We start from the raw sequence: 19,701 nt of genomic DNA on the forward strand, positions 1-19,701 counted from the left end.
AAGCTTTACTTTTGCTGTTCTGCAACAAATCATGTAATTTAATACAAGCAAAGAGGATCTATTAGAGATGGCGTTTTCATGAAGTTTCCTGTACTCGAATACAGGGACACCAAGTAGCATTCATTTATCTTAGGTAAATAGGTTTCGTTCACTTTTCCAAGGTTATACATTGAGTGGTAAGAGAGATCAATTGCATTTATTACCGGTTAGGGCAAGCATTTCTCGGGAAGTATTGACGACATTCAGAAGTTGAGGGACTTCGTATGGGTATTGTGGTGGTGCTTAGTCAGCTTCTCCCACTGCATGTATGGTGGAAGGTGTGGAAGAGATTTCCTCTGGGAGAACACCCACAAGCTGACTACCAGAAACCTCGTCGTCAATTTTCACAGGGGAGAGGATAGTGAATGAGATTCCACTTCGAAGCATTCCTTCTCAGTGGATACACTTGTAGCCATCCGTGCCACATAGCAAACGGATATTGTGTTATTAACACACCGTTGAATAGTATGTACTCTCCCTCGAGAACATTGGAAACGATCACCATAATTTCACTGAGAGAAGCATTGAAGATTGAGACACTTATGCAGCATATGGGAATCTTTATTCAGGAAACGTTTCGCCACACAGTGGCTTCATCAGTCCAATACAAAGAGGAAGGCGTAAGGAGAGGAGGAGTATGAGGTAATCAGTCCCTCAACCTGGAGTCGATGTGTTCAGTAGATTGTAGATTGATGGACAAGATTGATGGACTGAACACATCGACTCCAGGTTGAGGGACTGATTACCTCATACTCCTCCTCTCCTTACGCCTTCCTCTTTGTATTGGACTGATGAAGCCACTGTGTGGCGAAACGTTTCCTGAATAAAGATTCCCATATGCTGCATAAGTGTCTCAATCTTCAACTTGTCGGTTTTTCAAACCATTCATCACGAGAGAAGCATTGAAGTGGCGTCTTTTTTGTTGATATAGCAAGGCTCCAAAAAACCATGATTTAATCTAAATCAAAATCTTTAACAAAGTAAGAGTTAGATCAATTTTATCTAAGCGTCCGATGACTGCCTTCTCATTACTTTGTACTATTCACCATGTTGTGATGTGATGTGGAAACGTAGTGATTTGCGAGGTTGAGGCAAATTAGTGTCTGACAGCTTGGAGGGGAAATCAATGAAACTTGTGATTTCGAAAGTTTCACGACCTAAATATACTCGGAGAATGACGACTTCAGCTTGCCCTTTTGGCATTTTCCAAAAGAGTATGCTGAGGTCGTCGACAGGAAAATTTCAGTAATGGAGTCAGAGTCTTTCAACTTTTCAAAGATTTTCAAACAAGCAGGAGGTTTCCAGATAATCAAGTATCAACGACTACTACAACATTTGGTGATAACTTGTTTTATCCTTTATAGTGAAAAAATGTGGCCTTTTACTTTACTGTCAAATATTTAGAGGAAACGCCGCAGAGAGTTTAGATTTCACAGGGATGGCTAATACAGACAGGCTAACACATGTCTCACGAGAGAGAAGTATTCTGACAGTATTTACTACCGCACCAGTTTACGTGCTTGGCCCCTTGTAATAGTGAACCCATCAGGAAAAAAATATATTCTAGCCCAAATATAAGTAATTAATAACGACTCGACGATAAGAGACAAGGTTGGCATCATAACGGTGATGGGCACCACCGCCTCGAAGACCTTTCTTCAGGTAATTGTGACTGTTAAACGAGCCATATGTATGTCAATGGTCTAGTGAGATAGATTGCTTACACTGACAAGTGGCATGTCCCGAGATTACTTACTTACAATGCGCATCAAAAGAGCGTCTATAGGAATCTTCGATATGAACTAGATCTAGCACTATTGTTGTCGGAGTTGTAATGTCTAGCTCGAGTATGTCGAAAACAAGTAACCACACGCAAGGACTTTAGGTTTAGGCGAAGGACACCCAAAGTTCTTGCCTCAGAAGCTACTGTCATTATAGTAGGTGGCTTAGTAAAGGATCGTTAAGCGCTAGGTCTATTAACTAGACTTGACATGAGCAGTAACGATCATCACAGGTGCAGGTAAGGACGAAACGACGCAGAGTGAACGACAAACCAGGTTACAGTCCAGCGGGACTGTCTTTAAGAGCATCATTGACTTTATACGCCTCGTAAACTTTGAACGATGGGACTAAATTGAGCTGATCATTATCTTTCCGGATACTAATGGGAAGGTCTTGACGCATTACTCCATTAAACAGAATCTTTTTCGATTCTCGTGGCATGGATCATAACCTATGTCTTTGTTAGTGCGCTTCCTGTCATGTGTAAAGCAGATAAGTGAGTTACTTGTGGAACATTTCGTTATCTTTATTCTGAGAGACGTTTCGTCAGCCAGTGGCTTCGTCAGGGAATTGCGGAAGATGAAGAAGTGTTTGAGGTAATTAGTCCCTCAGCCTGGAGTCATTGTGTTCGCTTCATCAAAACTGATGGAGTGAACATATCGCCTCCAGGCTGAGGGAAGAATGGCGGAAGATGAAGAGGCGTTTGAGGTAATTAGTCCCTCAACCTGGAGTCGATGTGATCAGTCCATCAACACTGCTGGAGTGAACATATCGTCAAATTCCTCATCTTCTATAGTTCTCAACGCTGGACTCAAAAAGCCACTGGCTGGAGAAATGTTTCCAGAATAAAGATACAAAAATGTTACATAAGTGTCTCATTTATCAAAGTGTCCCTTTTCTGAAACACTTATCGAAAAAAAGGCAAGTACACTGATGGTTGAGGTCAAAATAAGAGCAAAACTCTTCGGGTCATCTATATCGACAGTTTGACTAGTTGAGTTTAAGCTCCTGGGCTTCTTGAGTGTGTTGATGTATAGCTCCAGGGCCTCTTGGGTATGTTAATTTTCAGCTTCAAAGACTTTAAAAGGGAGCTACGGCTCTTGAGTCCCTTGAGGACTTTGATGGCGCTCTATAATCATTACGGGTTTAGCGTTCTCCATAATAATAATAATTATAATAATAATAAGGATTTTTACCTACTGAGCAGTTTGAATATTTTAAATTACAGTCAATAGGTTTCTTGAAAATCCTGAACTAAGGACTTAAGCCTCTTGCGGGAAGGATTGACTTATAGTTCCTAGATCACCTGGGGAGTGGAAAGACTGCTATAGGCCTGTTTATTGCATTGAGTTACAGGGGGCTGGGATCATAGTATACCGTACAAAGGGGTGGGGTCATAGTATACCATACAAGGGGTTGGGGTCATAGTATACCGTACAAGAGTCTGCAGTCATAGTATATCGTAAAAGGGGCTGGTGTCATAGAATACCGCTCATGGGGCTAGGTTCATAGTATACCGTACAAGCGACTAGGTTCATAGTATACCCTACAAGCGGCTAGGATCATAGTATACCGTACAAGCGGCTAGGTTCATAGTATACCGTACAAGCGGCTAGGTTCATAGTATACCGTACAAGCGGCTGGGTTCATAGTATACCGTACAAGCGGCTGGGTTCATAGTATACCGTATAAGCGGCTAGGTTCATAGTTATACCGTACAAGCGGCTAGGTTCATAGTATACCGTACAAGCGGCTAGGTTCATAGTATACCGTACAAGCGGCTAGGTTCATAGTATACCGTACAAGCGGCTAGGTTCATAGTATACCGTACAAGCGGCTAGGTTCATAGTATACCGTACAAGCGGCTAGGTTCATAGTATACCGTACAAGCGGCTAGGTTCATAGTTATACCGTACAAGCGGCTGGGTTCATAGTATACGATACAAATGGCTGGGTTCATAGTATACCGTACAAGCGGCTAGGTTCATAGTATACCGTACAAGCGGCTAGGTTCATAGTATACCGTACAAGCGGCTAGGTTCATAGTATACCGTACAAGCGGCTGGGTTCATAGTATACAGTACAAGCGGCTAGGTTCATAGTTATACCGTACAAGCGGCTGGGTTCATAGTATACCGTACAAGCGGCTGGGTTCATAGTATACCGTACAAGCGGATGGGTTCATAGTATACCGTACAAGCGGCTAGGTTCATAGTATACCGTACAAGCGGCTGGGTTCATAGTATACCATACAAACGGCTGGGTTCATAGTATACCGGAGATACTTCTCTCGGATTATACAGCAACCACATCCATTTAAATTTATAATTAACTAGATTAGAGAATGTATAGGCATGTGTTAGATACTGCATCAATAAATACACACTACTGTTAATCAAGTGTGTCTTTATTGTAGATCATCTCAACTAAGCTCTTGAACATCCCACTGGTGTTGTATGTAGTTGACGATTTGTCCTTATCGTTCTACTGAAGTCTTTCGCCTTCGGCTAACAAATCTTCACATTTGATGTATGGAACTCATCTTCTGTGACGGAATATAATTAAAAAACATAGTTTACGCTCCCCATTGCTGTATGGTATTTAACTATCATATGGAATAGGTTAGCAGTATATTCCTGTATCTAAATTTGATACAAAAAGTGTAGCTGGTGAAATTGAAGTCTGCCTAACTAGATTGAGAAGGCTATGGCAATTTACCCAGCAGTAAAAGTTGATTTTTTACCAAAAACTCAAATTCCCTGACACTGCGTTTTTCTATGCTGATAATTGTTAAATAGAACCCACAACCAGGTGGGTGTGGAGTTCTCACTCTGGCACAATTCCAGATATTCAGTATGGCAACCAATACTGCCGCTTTAAAATGTAAATGGATATAATTTTTTGTTCAAAGTTTGCTAGAATTCTGGCAACAAATTATGTGAACAAGACTAACCTGAGACAAAGTTACTGAGGCATTCTCTCCTGTCATTGGTTTTCTTAACTGTGTTTGTTCACAGTGGTAATTTGCCCAGCCTTACAAATGATTCTCCCCTCAGGGAAGGTTCCTTGATGTTGGTGAGGGGCTCTTGATTTAGGGAATTGTATCTGTGCTCCAGTTCCCCGAATTAAGCCTGAATGTCTTCCACATCCCCCCCCCCCAGGCGCTGTATAATCCTCCGGTTTTAGCGATTCCCCCTTGATTATAATAATAATACAAATGATTCTAAACACGCAGATGTGGAATAGTGTCTTCAAGTTTCGTTTCAAGATATCGTAATGATTGTATGAGTGCTTCTTTGCAAATAGGATGAACCATGTGAAATATAACACTGCTGAGTCAACAAGCCCACATACTGAAACTCCAGATCATTTCGCTCTGCAGAGTGTAGTTAGATTAATGGATAACAGGTATATGGAAATCCAAGAGCATTATCAAGGAAATACGGAGGATGCAAGCTTAAGTCTCTGGTCATTCTCCTTGCACGTTGCTTGCAGCGTCTCTCTTTTCTTTCATTTTTTTTTGTCCGGTCTTCTCCCCTCCTCTTCTCTTTTGGTGGTAAGTATTGGCGATGTTGAGTTGGTGTGGTGATAGTGTGGCGGGATGGTGGTCTTGATTATTCATTTTGGTTATGGGTGTAGCAGGCCGAGTTGATGCGCAGTGGCGTTTTAATTTGCGTAGTTTATCAATGATGATTGGTGATGCCGTGATGGTGGCAGGTCGTGGAAATTTGTCTGGACTGCCTCCTTGTGAGCTGCTCACTCTGGAAAGTACTGTTGATACAGACACTCTGAGATTAGTTGTCCCAGGCTCACAAGTGGCTTTTATGGCAATTTCCATATGCAACTGATCTTGCAAGAAATTCCTAACTACATGCACGAATGATGGACTAACTCGCTTGGTAGTGTAGAGTCCTCTGGTCCCTCACCCTCAGGAAACCATGTGCAGTGAAGGACTTATTTGGTCTTAGGGTGTCCGTCTGCTCAAGACCCCACAGACTGACTAAAACCCACGTTTTCCCAGAATATCATTGGCCAACTAATGCTGAGAGAAATGGAAGGTATTGTCTTACTGTGGCTGGCCTATGAAGAGACGAATTTCCACAGTACTTAGGGAAGCCTCTATGATTTTGTATTCCATAGGCAAATGTATGAAGACTCGCGGGTTCTCCGACCTGCTTCATCTGCTGTCTCGATAGTGTCTGGTCTTAAAGACGAGAGCTGGAGTCTCTCTCACTCCCGCCTTCGTTTGAGCACGGGGTTACCAGTTCTATTTAGATAATATAACCTAATATTCGCCTATATTAAAAGCCTAAGCCTACCTACGTTAACGTCCTAAGGCTACAATATTAACATCTAAGGTTACTTCTCTATTTCTAATATTAGTTACTAACTGTATAAACTTACCTAAACCTTCCTTGAAGGGTAAATATATGAATTAATATGTACAGTCGCTACCTCCGCCAACTAGGTATGTGTGTGTGTGTGTGTGTGTGTGTATGTGTGTGTGTGTGTGTGTGTGTGTGTGTGTGTGTAAGGACTTGTACTGCTTATTTATTGTTTACCCTGTGGAAGTTATATGGTCTCCCAATAAGTTTACAAATCCTCTCGCCGGCGAAGGTAGATGCTAAGTCTAAATCAAGTCTGCCTCCCGCAAGCCCCTACAGTGGGCCCTGGACAAGAGTGCCGTCCGGCCACCAGACTCTGGTCTAACTTCAACTGTCCAGTTTCCGCTGCCTGGACCTCTGGGGGTGGAAACTTGTAAGTTCTGGTGATCTTAACACCCTACCCTTTAACTTCAATGCTTTCCGAATGTCTAGCCTTGTCTGAGTGGCTCTTCGTACTTTCCCATCCAGTGGCCCACATGCCCTGGTAGCCTTTCTCCCCACTGATACAAGGTTCTCCCTTTTCAGGTATCCCATAAAATCGTCTCCCCACGGTGGCTAAGCGTTCGTCACTCCCTACTTGGTTTGGCTTACCTGGTGGTTCATCGGGTATACTAATACTCATTATTACTACTCCCCCAGCTATAATGGTGTCAGCTTCTCCCCCTCACTAGCGTTGCAGGGAATTCGGATGGAATCCTGCCACCGATGATATATCCTACTGTTATTGTCACTGTTTCTACGGTGGCAGCGCCGAGTCCTACTTGTAGGTTACTTGCAGGGGTAGCGTGGAAGGTTGAAGGAAAACAACCGTGGACTAACTCGGGGTTTATTTAAAAGGAACGGAGGTTCACAGCGGGCAGAGTGAAGGGAGAAGGGGCGAAAGCAAGGCTGCGGAGGGGGTGGATGCTGATCCTAGGAAGGGAGGCCGTCAAGTGCAATGTACACACCTCAGTGGCAACATGCAAACCCCATGAACTTCCTAATGGAAAATGTGGACTCCCTTCTGCTCCAACACAACATATCATAATTGTTGGTGACCTCAATCAACACCTTATTCAGAGGGACTTTGATGACCTTCTTGCGGTATTTGATATGAGAAACTTTGATTTCCCTACTCACATCTCTGGCTCCTCCCTTGACCCAGTAGTGAGTGATCTGGCAGAACGTATGGTCAATTGTCAACCCCTCGGCTACGCTGGATCATCTGACCACAAGGCTGTTTTTACGACACTTAGGATCCCAACAGAACGAGGTGGAGTCCACACGCACAATCTGGCTATAGGAAAGAGGTAATTGGACAGCCCTTTGCTCTGAGCTCGCCACCACCGATTGGAAAGCTCCTCTTCAAGGGGATGCTGACAATCAAGTGAAAGCCTTCACTGGACACATTCTTAATCTACAAGAACACATTCCTCACCTGCAATATGGTTTGGCTTTCGTTGTAGAGAGGCTGCTACTGCTAAGTACAAGGCATGACGAAGGTATAAGAGACATCCTAAAACCTATAACAGGAACTTGCACAGGCAAGCCTGTAGGCCTATGGGTGAAGTTCAAAAGTAGGCCATCGCTAAATGGGAGGTGGACACAAAAAGAAAGCTAGCATCAGGTAGGGTAGGCTCCAAAACCTGGTGGTCCCTGGTCAAGGAGAGACAAGGTTATCTGCCTGATGAACTCATTCCACCTCTAAATCGACAGGACGGGACCACCTATACTAGTAGTCGAGAGAAAACGGACCTCTTTGCCGAACACTTTGCTACCAAAATGCAGGTTCCTGGCTAGCTGGAAGAACTGTATCAAAACTGTCAGTGGTGACAATAAGGCAGGAAGAGGTGCATTTCCTTCTTAAATCACTTGACCAAGAAAAGGCTGTGGGCTCAGACAAGTTGAGCCCAAGATTGATGACAAGATGTGCAGACCAGCTAGCAGCACCTTAAACTCGCATCATTCAGCACTGCTTAGTGCAGTGTAAATGGTCTTTTCTGTGTATAGAGGCAAATGTAGTCCCTGTTCACAAAAAGAAGAGCAGAGCAGAAATCAGCAAATACAGACCAGTGTCACTCCGGTCAATCACTGGCAAGATCCTTGAGACAATAATCTCAAGACAAATGACAGAGTTTTTTGATTATCACTCACTACTTTGTGATCGTCAATATGGCTTCAGGAAAGGTTACTCTGCTGATGATCTGTTGTTAAACCTCTCCACTAAGTGGCAGCAGTCACTGGATGAATCCAAAGTCAGCTGTGTGGTAGCACTGGACATTGCTGGTGCTTTTGACCGGGTGTGGCACCAGGGTCTCTTAGCAAAACTGCAAGCTCTGGGAATTGCAGGTTCTATGCTATGTCTCCTCAGTGATTACCTTCATGATAGATATCTAAGGGTTGTTCTCAATGGAACGGAATCAGCAAGACATCCTATTGGGGCAAGTGTTCCACAAGGAAGTGTACTGGGACCATTGTTATGGAATGTCTACTTCAATGACCTTTATCTCGTCCCAGAATCCCATCCATATGCAGACGACTGTACTCTAAGCTACATAAATCACCAGCTAAGAGCTATATCAGCTTGGGGAAACAGATGGCAAGTAACATTTGCACCTGAGAAAACACAAATGATGCTGGTCTCTAGGCACCATAATGGTAATGCCGGTGCAGTAGCAAGTATGAATGGGAGGGCGTTGGTACCTGGGGAAGAAGTTGAAATCCTTGGGGTGAAATTTGACTACAAACTGACCATGAAGAATCACGTTGGAAATCTTTCAAACAAGACAGCCAGGAAGCTTACGGAACTTCGCCGTATCTCGCATCTGCTTGACAGTAGGGGTTGCAAGATTCTGTATGAGGCACAAGTAAGCTCATACCTTGAGTATGCTCCACTTTCTTGGTTTGCTTGCCCTCCCCCCTCTCTCTTCTGTGACTGCTTGACAGAGTAGAGAACAGAGCAAGACGTCTCTTCTCTCGCCTGGACCCATCCTGGATAGATTTGTCATTTCAGCAGAGCCTTCAACACAAGAAGGATGTGGGTGGCCTTACTGTTATGTATAATGCCAATATTGTCAAAGTACCACACTTGGATCCACTTCAAGGACAGCGTGAAGCAAGCTTCTATACCACAAGACGGGCAGACAGCAGCAACTTCACTCTGACTGTACCCTTCTCCTGAACATCACTTCATCTGAGATCATTTATCTCCAGGATGACTCGAGTATGGAACACAGTCATACAACATTATGATGTTTACGAGAAAAAGTCAGTTGATCAAATGAAAATGCTGGCCCACAGATGGCTCCAACTTCATCCTATTCCCTACTTGTATGTCTCATAACAATAAAAATGCTTTCAAATGAGCTGATGTAGGTAACAGCTCTTAGCTTGTCAATAAAGTTAGGAATCCTTAACCTGTAAATAGCTCGTCATTAACGCTAGAAATCCTTAACCTACTTGTCAAACCCTGTGTAAAAAAGTGATGGAGTGGGCATCGCATCACTGCCCTGGGCAGGCCTAGAGGGGGCAGACAACATAGGATGTCTATGCAGACAGTACAGGCTGTCTACAACAGGCGCTGTATAATCCTACGGGTTTAGCGCTCCCCATGATTACAATATTATTTTACTAGGCTTCAGAAACGAATTGTGTTGGAATTATAACCCAAAATTCATTACATAAAATTCCTCTAATATATGCGGGATATTAATATATTAATATGAGAACATAAAATATGAGCACTTCCATAGGACTACTGGCCTATGGAAGTACTCGTGTGTGTGTGTATATATATATATATATATATATAATGTATATATATATATATATAATGTATATATATATATATATATATATATATATATATATATATATAATGTATATATATATATATATAATGTATATATATATGAAGATTTTGTAATATGCTTAACATTTACCAAAATAATTAGTGCATCAAGGCAGCGCTGAAGGACCCTTATGGGTTTAGCGCTTAGTTATAACTAATATACTAGGGAAGGAGGGAGGGGGGGGATCTGACTCCTAGATCTAAAAAAAAAAATCAGAATTTTGCAAAATATATTAGTGTTGTATTATCAGGGACACGCGTTGCATTTTTAATATGAAGCGCTAACCCGTATGGTTTAGTAGAGGTGCAAGGATAGTTGGTGAAGGCTCGATACTCCGTCCGTTAATAAATACCCGTGTGTTACGCCTCTTTGCGCCTGCTGCTCTTGTCACCTAGTGGTAAATAGGTACCTGGGTGTTCGTCTCCGTGCACCTGCTACACTTGTTAATAAACAGGTACTTATGTGTTACCCTCCATGCACCTGCCGTCCTTGTTACCTGGTATTAAATAGGTACCTGGGTGTTACCCTCCGTGCACCTGCTACACTTGTTACCTAGTAGTAAATAGGTGCCTGGGTGTTAGCCTCCGTGCACCTACTGTCCTTGTTACCTAGTAGTAAATAGGTACCTGGGTGCTAGTCTCCTTACAAACGCTGCCCTTGTTAGCTAGTGGTAAATAGGTACCTGGTTGTTAGTCCCCTTGCACCTACTGCACTTGTTACCTAGTAGTAAATAGGTACCTGTGTGTTCTCCGTGCACTTGCTACGCTTGTTACGATAGTAAATAGGTACCTACTTGGGTGTTGTCCTCTGTGCACCTGGTGCCCATGTTACCTGGTAGTAAATAGATACCTGAGTGTTAGTCACCCTGCACCTGCTACACTTGTTACATACTAGTAAATAAGTACCTGGGTGCTAGTCTCCTTGCCCCTCCTGCCCTTGTTACCTAGTAGTAAATAGGTACCTGGGTGCAAGTTTCCTTACCTCCGATGCCCTTGTTAGCTAGTAGTAAATAGGCACCTGGTTGTTAGTCCCCTTGCACCTGCTGCACTTGTTACCTAGTAGTAAATAGGTACCTGTGTCTTAGCCTCCTTGCACCTGCGGTAAACCCGAAAGAATCATATATACATAGTTTATGGTTAATTAAGTCATTAATGCTGCATGTCACCTGTGTACCATTAGTCAAGATCACTTGAAGGTAATCAGGTTCGAGGTGAAGAAGGAAAAACGGCTCCAATTCCGTGGATCAAAAGCCATTCACCAACAACAAAGAATTTTCCCTTTTGGCGGGATATTAAATAAGAGTATTTCCTTTAGGATAAAATGCCCAGCAATTTTAACTCTAATCTCAAAGGTTTCTTTAACTAATGATAAAATAACGTTTTATTTTTATTTAAATTTCATATTTTTGCTAATCCCTGAATAAACAGACAATTATAGAGGTTTTGGGGGGGATTTTTTGTATATTGTTTATCTTAAAAGATTATCAATATGGGCTATCACTTTCTTCGTTAATAATTGATAAGTTTTTATCACTTGTGCCGCTACTAATCAGAATTCACTTATTTCTTTTAGCGCGAATATTCAGCCAATTAAAACCTCGCTTTTTTCACGACTTGACGAAATCTAACTCCTCCTAGTACCACCAGAGCCAGCCAATGAGGAGTCAGACAGCTGCTAAGAATCAACCAATCAGAATGCTAGAAACCTCTGACGTCACAATTTTGGGAGGGTGAGGAGCGCGGGAGCGCCATCTTCCCCCACTAGCTCCCAGGAGATCATGGAAGGTGGGTGCTTGCTGCTGCGGTAGGCATTTTTTTCCTCAATTTCTCCTAAATAACTGGTCGTTGTCACTTCAAAGTACTTTAACAACGTAGTGTACACACTGTATTTATAATTGGAGAGGTAAACCTGCAAGAAATATACGAAAATTCTGAGATATTTTCATTTTTTTAATTTTCAGGAAGGCTGCCCCCCCCCCCGCCGTGGTGCTGCTGCTCTACCAACATCTACACTTAAGGTATTTATCAAATATATGACGGTATACATTTTAATGTGACTGCATTCTATTTTAATATGATTGTATTTATGGTAGTGCTTTAATGTGTGATGGTATATATATGCTGTCATGGTATATACATATATACTGTCATGGTATATATATATATATACTGTCATGGTATATATATACTATGTCATGGTATATATATACTGTCATGGTATATATATACTATGTCATGGTATATATATATATATACTTATGGTATATATATATATATATACTTATGGTATATATATATACTTATGGTATATATATATATATACTTATGGTATATATATATATATACTGTCATGGTATATATATATATACTGTCATGGTATATATATATATACTGTCATGGTATATATATATATACTGTCATGGTATATATATACTATGTCATGGTACATATATATATACTATGTCATGGTATGTATATACTGTCGTGGTATATATATATGTCATGGTGTATATTATATAATGCATATATATATATTATATAATTATATATATATATATAAATATAAATGAATATATATAAATATATATAAATATATATATAAATTTATATATAAATATATATATTTAAATTTAAATATAAATATATAAATATACATTTATAAATATTTATACATTATATATATAAATTATATATATATAAATTGTATATATATAAATGTATATATATATATATATAAATATATATATATATAAAAATATATATATTTACATATATAATTATATATAAATATATACATATATAAAAATATATATATTTACATATATATATAAATATATAAAATATATATGTGTATATATATATATATATGTATAATATAATTAATATATATAATATACATATATATAATATACATACACGACTACTGCTACTGTAGTGTGACGGTGTATATACCAATATTGTTTGTTTTTGTACATACGTTAGAGCTTAATTAAGGTTTGTATAAAGGACGCTGCCTAATACGGCCACCCACTTCCTGGGGAAATGCCTAGACCACGGTGACAGGTTAATAATCCATGGAATTGTCGCAGGTTATTTGTATCTGAATACTTCCAATTGCCGTGGCACTGTGGCTCATGCTAGTTTAGAGCTGCTCTATTTTTTATTTACATCCATTGCAGGGGTGGGGGGAAGTTCTGGCTCTTGATCCAAGGCATTGGACTTGTTCTACCCTTTTAGTTTGAACCTGATAGGCTTCCCATTTTCCAGGCGTTTTATGCCTCTGGTTTAGCGCTTCCCCTTAAAGATAATTACTTCTTACGGGTTTAGCGCTACTGCTATTATTGGTGCCAACAAGAGGTAAAATGTGCGCAGCGCAAAGTAGAAGTTGGCGCCAGAAGAGGAAATGCATCTAGCAAAAATAGTTGGAGCCAAAAACAGGAAATGTATGTTGAACAAAATAATTGTTGGCGCCAGAAACGTGAAATGCATGTTGCTCAATGTAACAGTTGGCACCAAAAACAAGTGTAATGAGAAAGTTGTGCAAGTGTAACTACGATGGCGCCAAAATAAGGTATTCTGCGCGAACAAGACTTGGCGCTAGTCTCTGAATATAATTATACGTATATGTTTAAGCGTGTTAAATATATATACTGTGGTGATTTATATATTTTGAAATTTATATAAATATATTACAATTATTAAAAGCGCAAAACCAACAAGGGTCATACAGCGCTGCTATATGTTACCCAAACATGTTTGCGGTAACTATTTCGTGTTAAAAGTTTTAAAAACCAACTTAATTCGAGTAAGATAACTAACAGGTTTTAATAAGTTTTCATTTTGTTTTCAGAAAAGTTTGTCTTCACCGCCTCTGGAAGACAGTAAGACACTCGGTACTTAGTGCACCTGGCGAAAGGTTGGTGAATGTATTGTAATGTTTTAAGCCAATTAGATTTTTTATCTGTAAACCTGCGACCACCTTTTCATTGTCCTGGCGCTTTGTGATCCGTACGCGTTGAACGCATTTATTTGTGTATACAATTTTTAAGTTTATAATTTGAAGCATTTGATCATATGTGCAATAAAAATAGAGAGCCCTTCAACCAAAGGGCTGCCATCACCCTTGGTAGCTCTAAAGGCTACCAACATCCTGAGTAGCCCTAACTTCTGCCAGTATCCTGGGTCGCTCTAACGGCTGCCAACATCTTTGGTAGCCCTAACGGTTGCCATCACCCTCGGTAGCTCTAAAGGCTGCGAACATCCTGGGTGGTCCTAACGGCTGCCAACACCTTTGGTAGCCCTAACGGTTGCCTACACCCTCGGTAGCCCTAACGGCTGCCATCACCCTCGGTAGCTCTAAAGGCTGCCATCATCCTGGGTAGCCCTAACGGCTGTCAACACTATCCCTAACGGCTGCCGACACCCTAGGTAGCCCTAACGGCTGACGTCACCCTGGTAGCGTTAAAAGGTCTGCCATGACTGGTTAGCCATAATACTGCAATCTAAGTATTTCCTTCCGCATAACCATTTTTAAAATTATTAATTTTCAGCCTACCCTGATTAATCTGGTAATTAATCTCTGATTACCCTTTCCAATTCAGTCCCTTGTTCCAGTAGTGTCACTGTCTAGCTAATATTTTTAATATTTAACTTAATTTGTTATAAACTTACTGTGTACATTTGAGCTCTTACTTTTGTAAAATGTATTTAAAAAAATTTATTTTCCTTGGCATAAAAATATTTAATTGTAATTTAAATATCATTGATGCTGTGTACAATAATTATTTTCATTTTGTAACCAAATATTGTTTATCGTGAAGATTTAAGGTTTGTTTCTTGATTTATTTTTGATCATGACAAACAGTTTCATTGTTTACCTTTGAGCTTAAAATTCTCATTTCTTTCAGCCCCTATAAATATTTTTCCTTTCAGCTCAGCATGTCATTATTTTGGGTAAACATTTTTTCTTTCTGCATTAATCCATTTTTCTTTCAGCTTAATCCACTTTTCAGCTTAATTAATTTTTCTACCTTAATCCGGTTTTCTTTCAGCCTAATTTATTTTTCTTTCAGCCTAACTTATTTTTCTTTCAGCCTAATCCACTTTTCTTTCAGTTTTAATCCAGTTTTCTTTCAGCATAACCCATTTTTCTTTCAGCATTTTATTAATACGTTTTTAATACTAATAACAAAAATTTTGTTGATGTACTATTACAATGTTTAATACTTTTAATATAAAGTATAATTTGATTGCATTTTTTTTCTGGTGTATAACCAATTCTTTTCTTTTTTTAGTTAGCTTATTTTTTTCCTTCATTATTAATTTTTATTTTAGAGAGTTGCAACTATTGTTTTACAGCCTAATAACCTTTTTTTCCTTACAGCTTATATACATGAATTTTATTGTTTCAGCTTTTATCCAAGTAAGTTTTTCTTTTTTTTTTTTTTTTTTTTTTTTTTTTTCAACAAGTCGGCCGTCTCCCACCGAGGCAGGGTGACCCAAAAAAGAAAGAAAATCCCCAAAAAGAAAATACTTTCATCATCATTCAACACTTTCACCACACTCGCACATTATCACTGTTTTTGCAGAGGTGCTCAGAATACAACAGTCTAGAAGCATAAACATATAAAGATACACAACATATCCCTCCAAACTGCCAATATCCCAAACCCCTCCTTTAAAGTGCAGGCATTGTACTTCCCATTTCCAGGACTCAAGTCCGACTATATGAAAATAACCGGTTTCCCTGAATCCCTTCACTAAATATTACCCTGCTCACACTCCAACAGATCGTCAGGTCCCAAGTACCATTCGTCTCCATTCACTCCTATCTAACACGCTCACGCACGCTTGCTGGAAGTCCAAGCCCCTTACCCACAAAACCTCCTTTACCCCCTCTCTCCAACCCTTTCGAGGACGACCCCTACCCCGCCTTCCTTCCCCTATAGATTTATATGCTTTCCATGTCATTCTACTGTGATCCATTCTCTCTAAATGACCAAACCACCTCAACAACCCCTCTTCTGCCCTCTGACTAATACTTTTATTAACTCCACACCTTCTCCTAATTTCCACACTCCGAATTTTCTGCATAATATTTACACCACACATTGCCCTTAAACAGGACATCTCCGCTGCCTCCAACCGTCTCCTCGCTGCTGCATTTACCACCCAAGCTTCACACCCATATAAGAGTGTTGGTACTACTATACTTTCATACATTCCCTTCTTTGCCTCCATAGATAACGTTTTTTGACTCCACATATACCTCAACGCACCACTCACCTTTTTTCCCTCATCAATTCTATGATTAACCTCATCCTTCATAAATCCATCCGCCGACACGTCAACTCCCAAGTATCTGAAAACATTCACTTCTTCCATACTCCTCCTCCCCAATTTGATATCCAATTTTTCTTTATCTAAATCATTTGACACCCTCATCACCTTACTCTTTTCTATGTTCACTTTCAACTTTCTACCTTTACACACATTCCCAAACTCATCCACTAACCTTTGCAATTTTTCTTTAGAATCTCCCATAAGCACAGTATCATCAGCAAAAAGTAACTGTGTCAATTCCCATTTTGAATTTGATTCCCCATAATTTAATCCCACCCCTCTCCCAAACACCCTAGCATTTACTTCCTTTACAACCCCATCTATAAATATATTAAACAACCATGGTGACATTACACATCCCTGTCTAAGACCTACTTTTACCGGGAAGTAGTCTCCCTCTCTTCTACACACCCTAACCTGAGCCTCACTATCCTCATAAAAACTCTTTACAGCATTTAATAACTTACCACCTATTCCATATACTTGCAACATCTGCCACATTGCTCCTCTATCCACTCTATCATATGCCTTTTCTAAATCCATAAATGCAATAAAAACTTCCCTATCTTTATCTAAATACTGTTCACATATATGCTTCAATGTAAACACCTGATCTACACATCCCCTACCCACTCTAAAACCTCCTTGCTCATCCGCAATCCTACATTCTGTCTTACCTCTAATTCTTTCAATTATAACCCTACCGTACACTTTTCCTGGTATACTCAGTAAGCTTATTCCTCTATAATTTTTACAGTCTCTTTTGTCCCCTTTCCCTTTATATAAAGGGACTATACATGCTCTCTGCCAATCCCTAGGTACCTTCCCCTCTTTCATACATTTATTAAACAAAAGTACCAACCACTCCAACACTATATCCCCCCCTGCTTTTAACATTTCTGTCATGATCCCATCAGTTCCAGCTGCTTTACCCCCTTTCATTTTACGTAATGCCTCACGTACCTCCCCCACACTTACATTCTGCTCTTCTTCACTCCTAAAAGATGGTATACCTCCCTGACCAGTGCATGAAATTACTGCCTCTGTTTCTTCCTTAACATTTAAAAGTTCCTCAAAATATTCTCGCCATCTACCCAATACCTCCATCTCCCCATCTACTAACTCCCCTACTCTGTTTTTAACTGACAAATCCATATTTTCCCTAGGCTTTCTTAACTTGTTTAACTCACTCCAAAATTTTTTCTTATTTTCATTAAAATTTCTTGACAGTGCCTCTCCCACTCTATCATCTGCTCTCCTTTTGCACTCTCTCACCACTCTCTTTACCTTTCTTTTACTCTCCATATACTCTGCTTCTTCTTTTCTTTTATCAGTATTATTAGTTTTCAGGATGTTTGTCTTTTATTACAGTACTAAATTTGATAGTACTGACATTCAAATGATTTGCATGTATAGTAAGATTCTTGAGCATCTCAGTGTATGATAAACTGTTAGGCGCAGCATATTTTGTTTAACATTGGACAAATGTATCGTCGGCTTAGTTTGATTAATTTTCAGAATTGGTCATTAAATGAATTAGTTTGAATTACTAGTTTAAAAATAAATTACGTTTTCAGACGTCCATTTACCACTACTCAACATCAAGCTTCTTGGTGACCATCAATGCCAGTGAGTCTAAATATTTGCTATGGATGACTTAAGGGGCAAAAAGGAAGTGCTTAACTTTGGGCAACAGCGCGATTTGCAATAAGAATTTTTATTGTAAGTATTGCTCACCAATTAATTACATTTTGTGATACTGAAAGCAAATGTAGAACAGATGGGAGCAGTTAAATATGCTATTTATACTAGGCTGTTATTCGAGGCTTGTCTGGCGTGGCAATCCTTAAGAAAATTCTTGGAAAAGTAGTTATAAATTCAATTGCGGCATTAGAGTTAAGAATTTGATGTGTAAAATATATAACAAACCATATAGTTGTTGATTATAGTTCACTTGTACAATGGGCAAGTTCTGTATGGAAGGCGTTGGTGTTTCAAAACAATAGAGTACAGTGAAAGGAAAGTTCTGTATTAGGTGATATACTACTGTGAAATTTAAAATGGAGTATTGTAGATGGGACGGGTAAAGTAGTAAGGAAGTAAGAAATTACAAGATGGTAATAAAGATTTTAGGTGATCATTAGTGGAAAGGCTGTCAGGTTTATAGATTGAAGGCATTGGGTGGTGCAGTGAGGCATCTGTGGTAACAAAGCACGTTATGCATGGAGGCAAAAGAGAAGTTTTAGAGAATAGTGGTACCAACATTTATATAGGTGTGAAAAATAGGTTGAGGATTTTGGCAGAATATGGAGGAAGTGAATGTTTTCAGATATTTAGGGGAAGACTTATTGGCGGATAAGTCTATGAAAAATGAGGTGAAACATTGAATTGATGAAGAGGGAAAAGATGGGTGATGCATTCTGGCATCTGTGGAGAGAGGCAAAAAGGGGAATGTTTAGATAAGTTACCAACACTTACATGGATGCGAAGCATAGGCTGTGAATTTTGCAGTAGGATCTGAGGGCAATGTGTCCTGTTAATATGCAGAATATGGAAAAAGTAAACGCTTTCTGATGTTGGGGAGTGGACTTGTCAGCGGATTTTGTTGATTAAAGACGAGGTAAATGTGGTCTCATTTGGGAATGGACTTAACGGCGGCGAAATCTATGAAGACTAGGTGAACCTACATAGAATTGATGAAGGGTTTTGAAAAAGGTAGGTGGTGTGTTATGGCATCTGTGGAGACAGCACGTTATACATGGAGGCAAAAGAAAAGAAGTTTTAGAGAATAGTGGTACCTTCACATGTAGGTGTGAAGCATAGGCTGTTAAATTTGCATCGAGGAAGCGGGTGGAGGTAGTGAAGATACCTGAGGGCAATGTGTTCTCTAAATATGCAGAATATGGAGGACGCGAATGTTTTCAGATATTTAGGAGTAGACTATCGACGGATGTTTATGAAAAATGAGGTGAACCATAGAATTGATGAAGAGGGAAAAGGTGGGTGATGCATTCTGGTATCTGTGGAGACAGCACGTTATACATGGAGGCGGTGGGAGACGGCCGGCTTGTTGAAAAAAAAAAAAGGGGGGGGGAATGTTTGGTTAATAGTTGTTACAACACTTATATGGTTGAGAAGGTTAGGCTGTGAATTTTGTAGCTAGGAAGAGGCTGGAGACGGAATATTATTAGAAGGCAATGTTCCCTTTTAATATGGGGAGTATAGAGGAAGTGTATTCTTTCTATTTGAGAGTAGAGTTAACCCACGGATGGGTCGATGAAAGACGAGGTGAACCATGGAATTGATGATAGGAAAAAGGATGGG

Source organism: Cherax quadricarinatus, chromosome 78 (genome assembly GCF_038502225.1).
Source record: "Cherax quadricarinatus isolate ZL_2023a chromosome 78, ASM3850222v1, whole genome shotgun sequence".
Lineage (NCBI taxonomy): Eukaryota > Metazoa > Arthropoda > Malacostraca > Decapoda > Parastacidae > Cherax > Cherax quadricarinatus.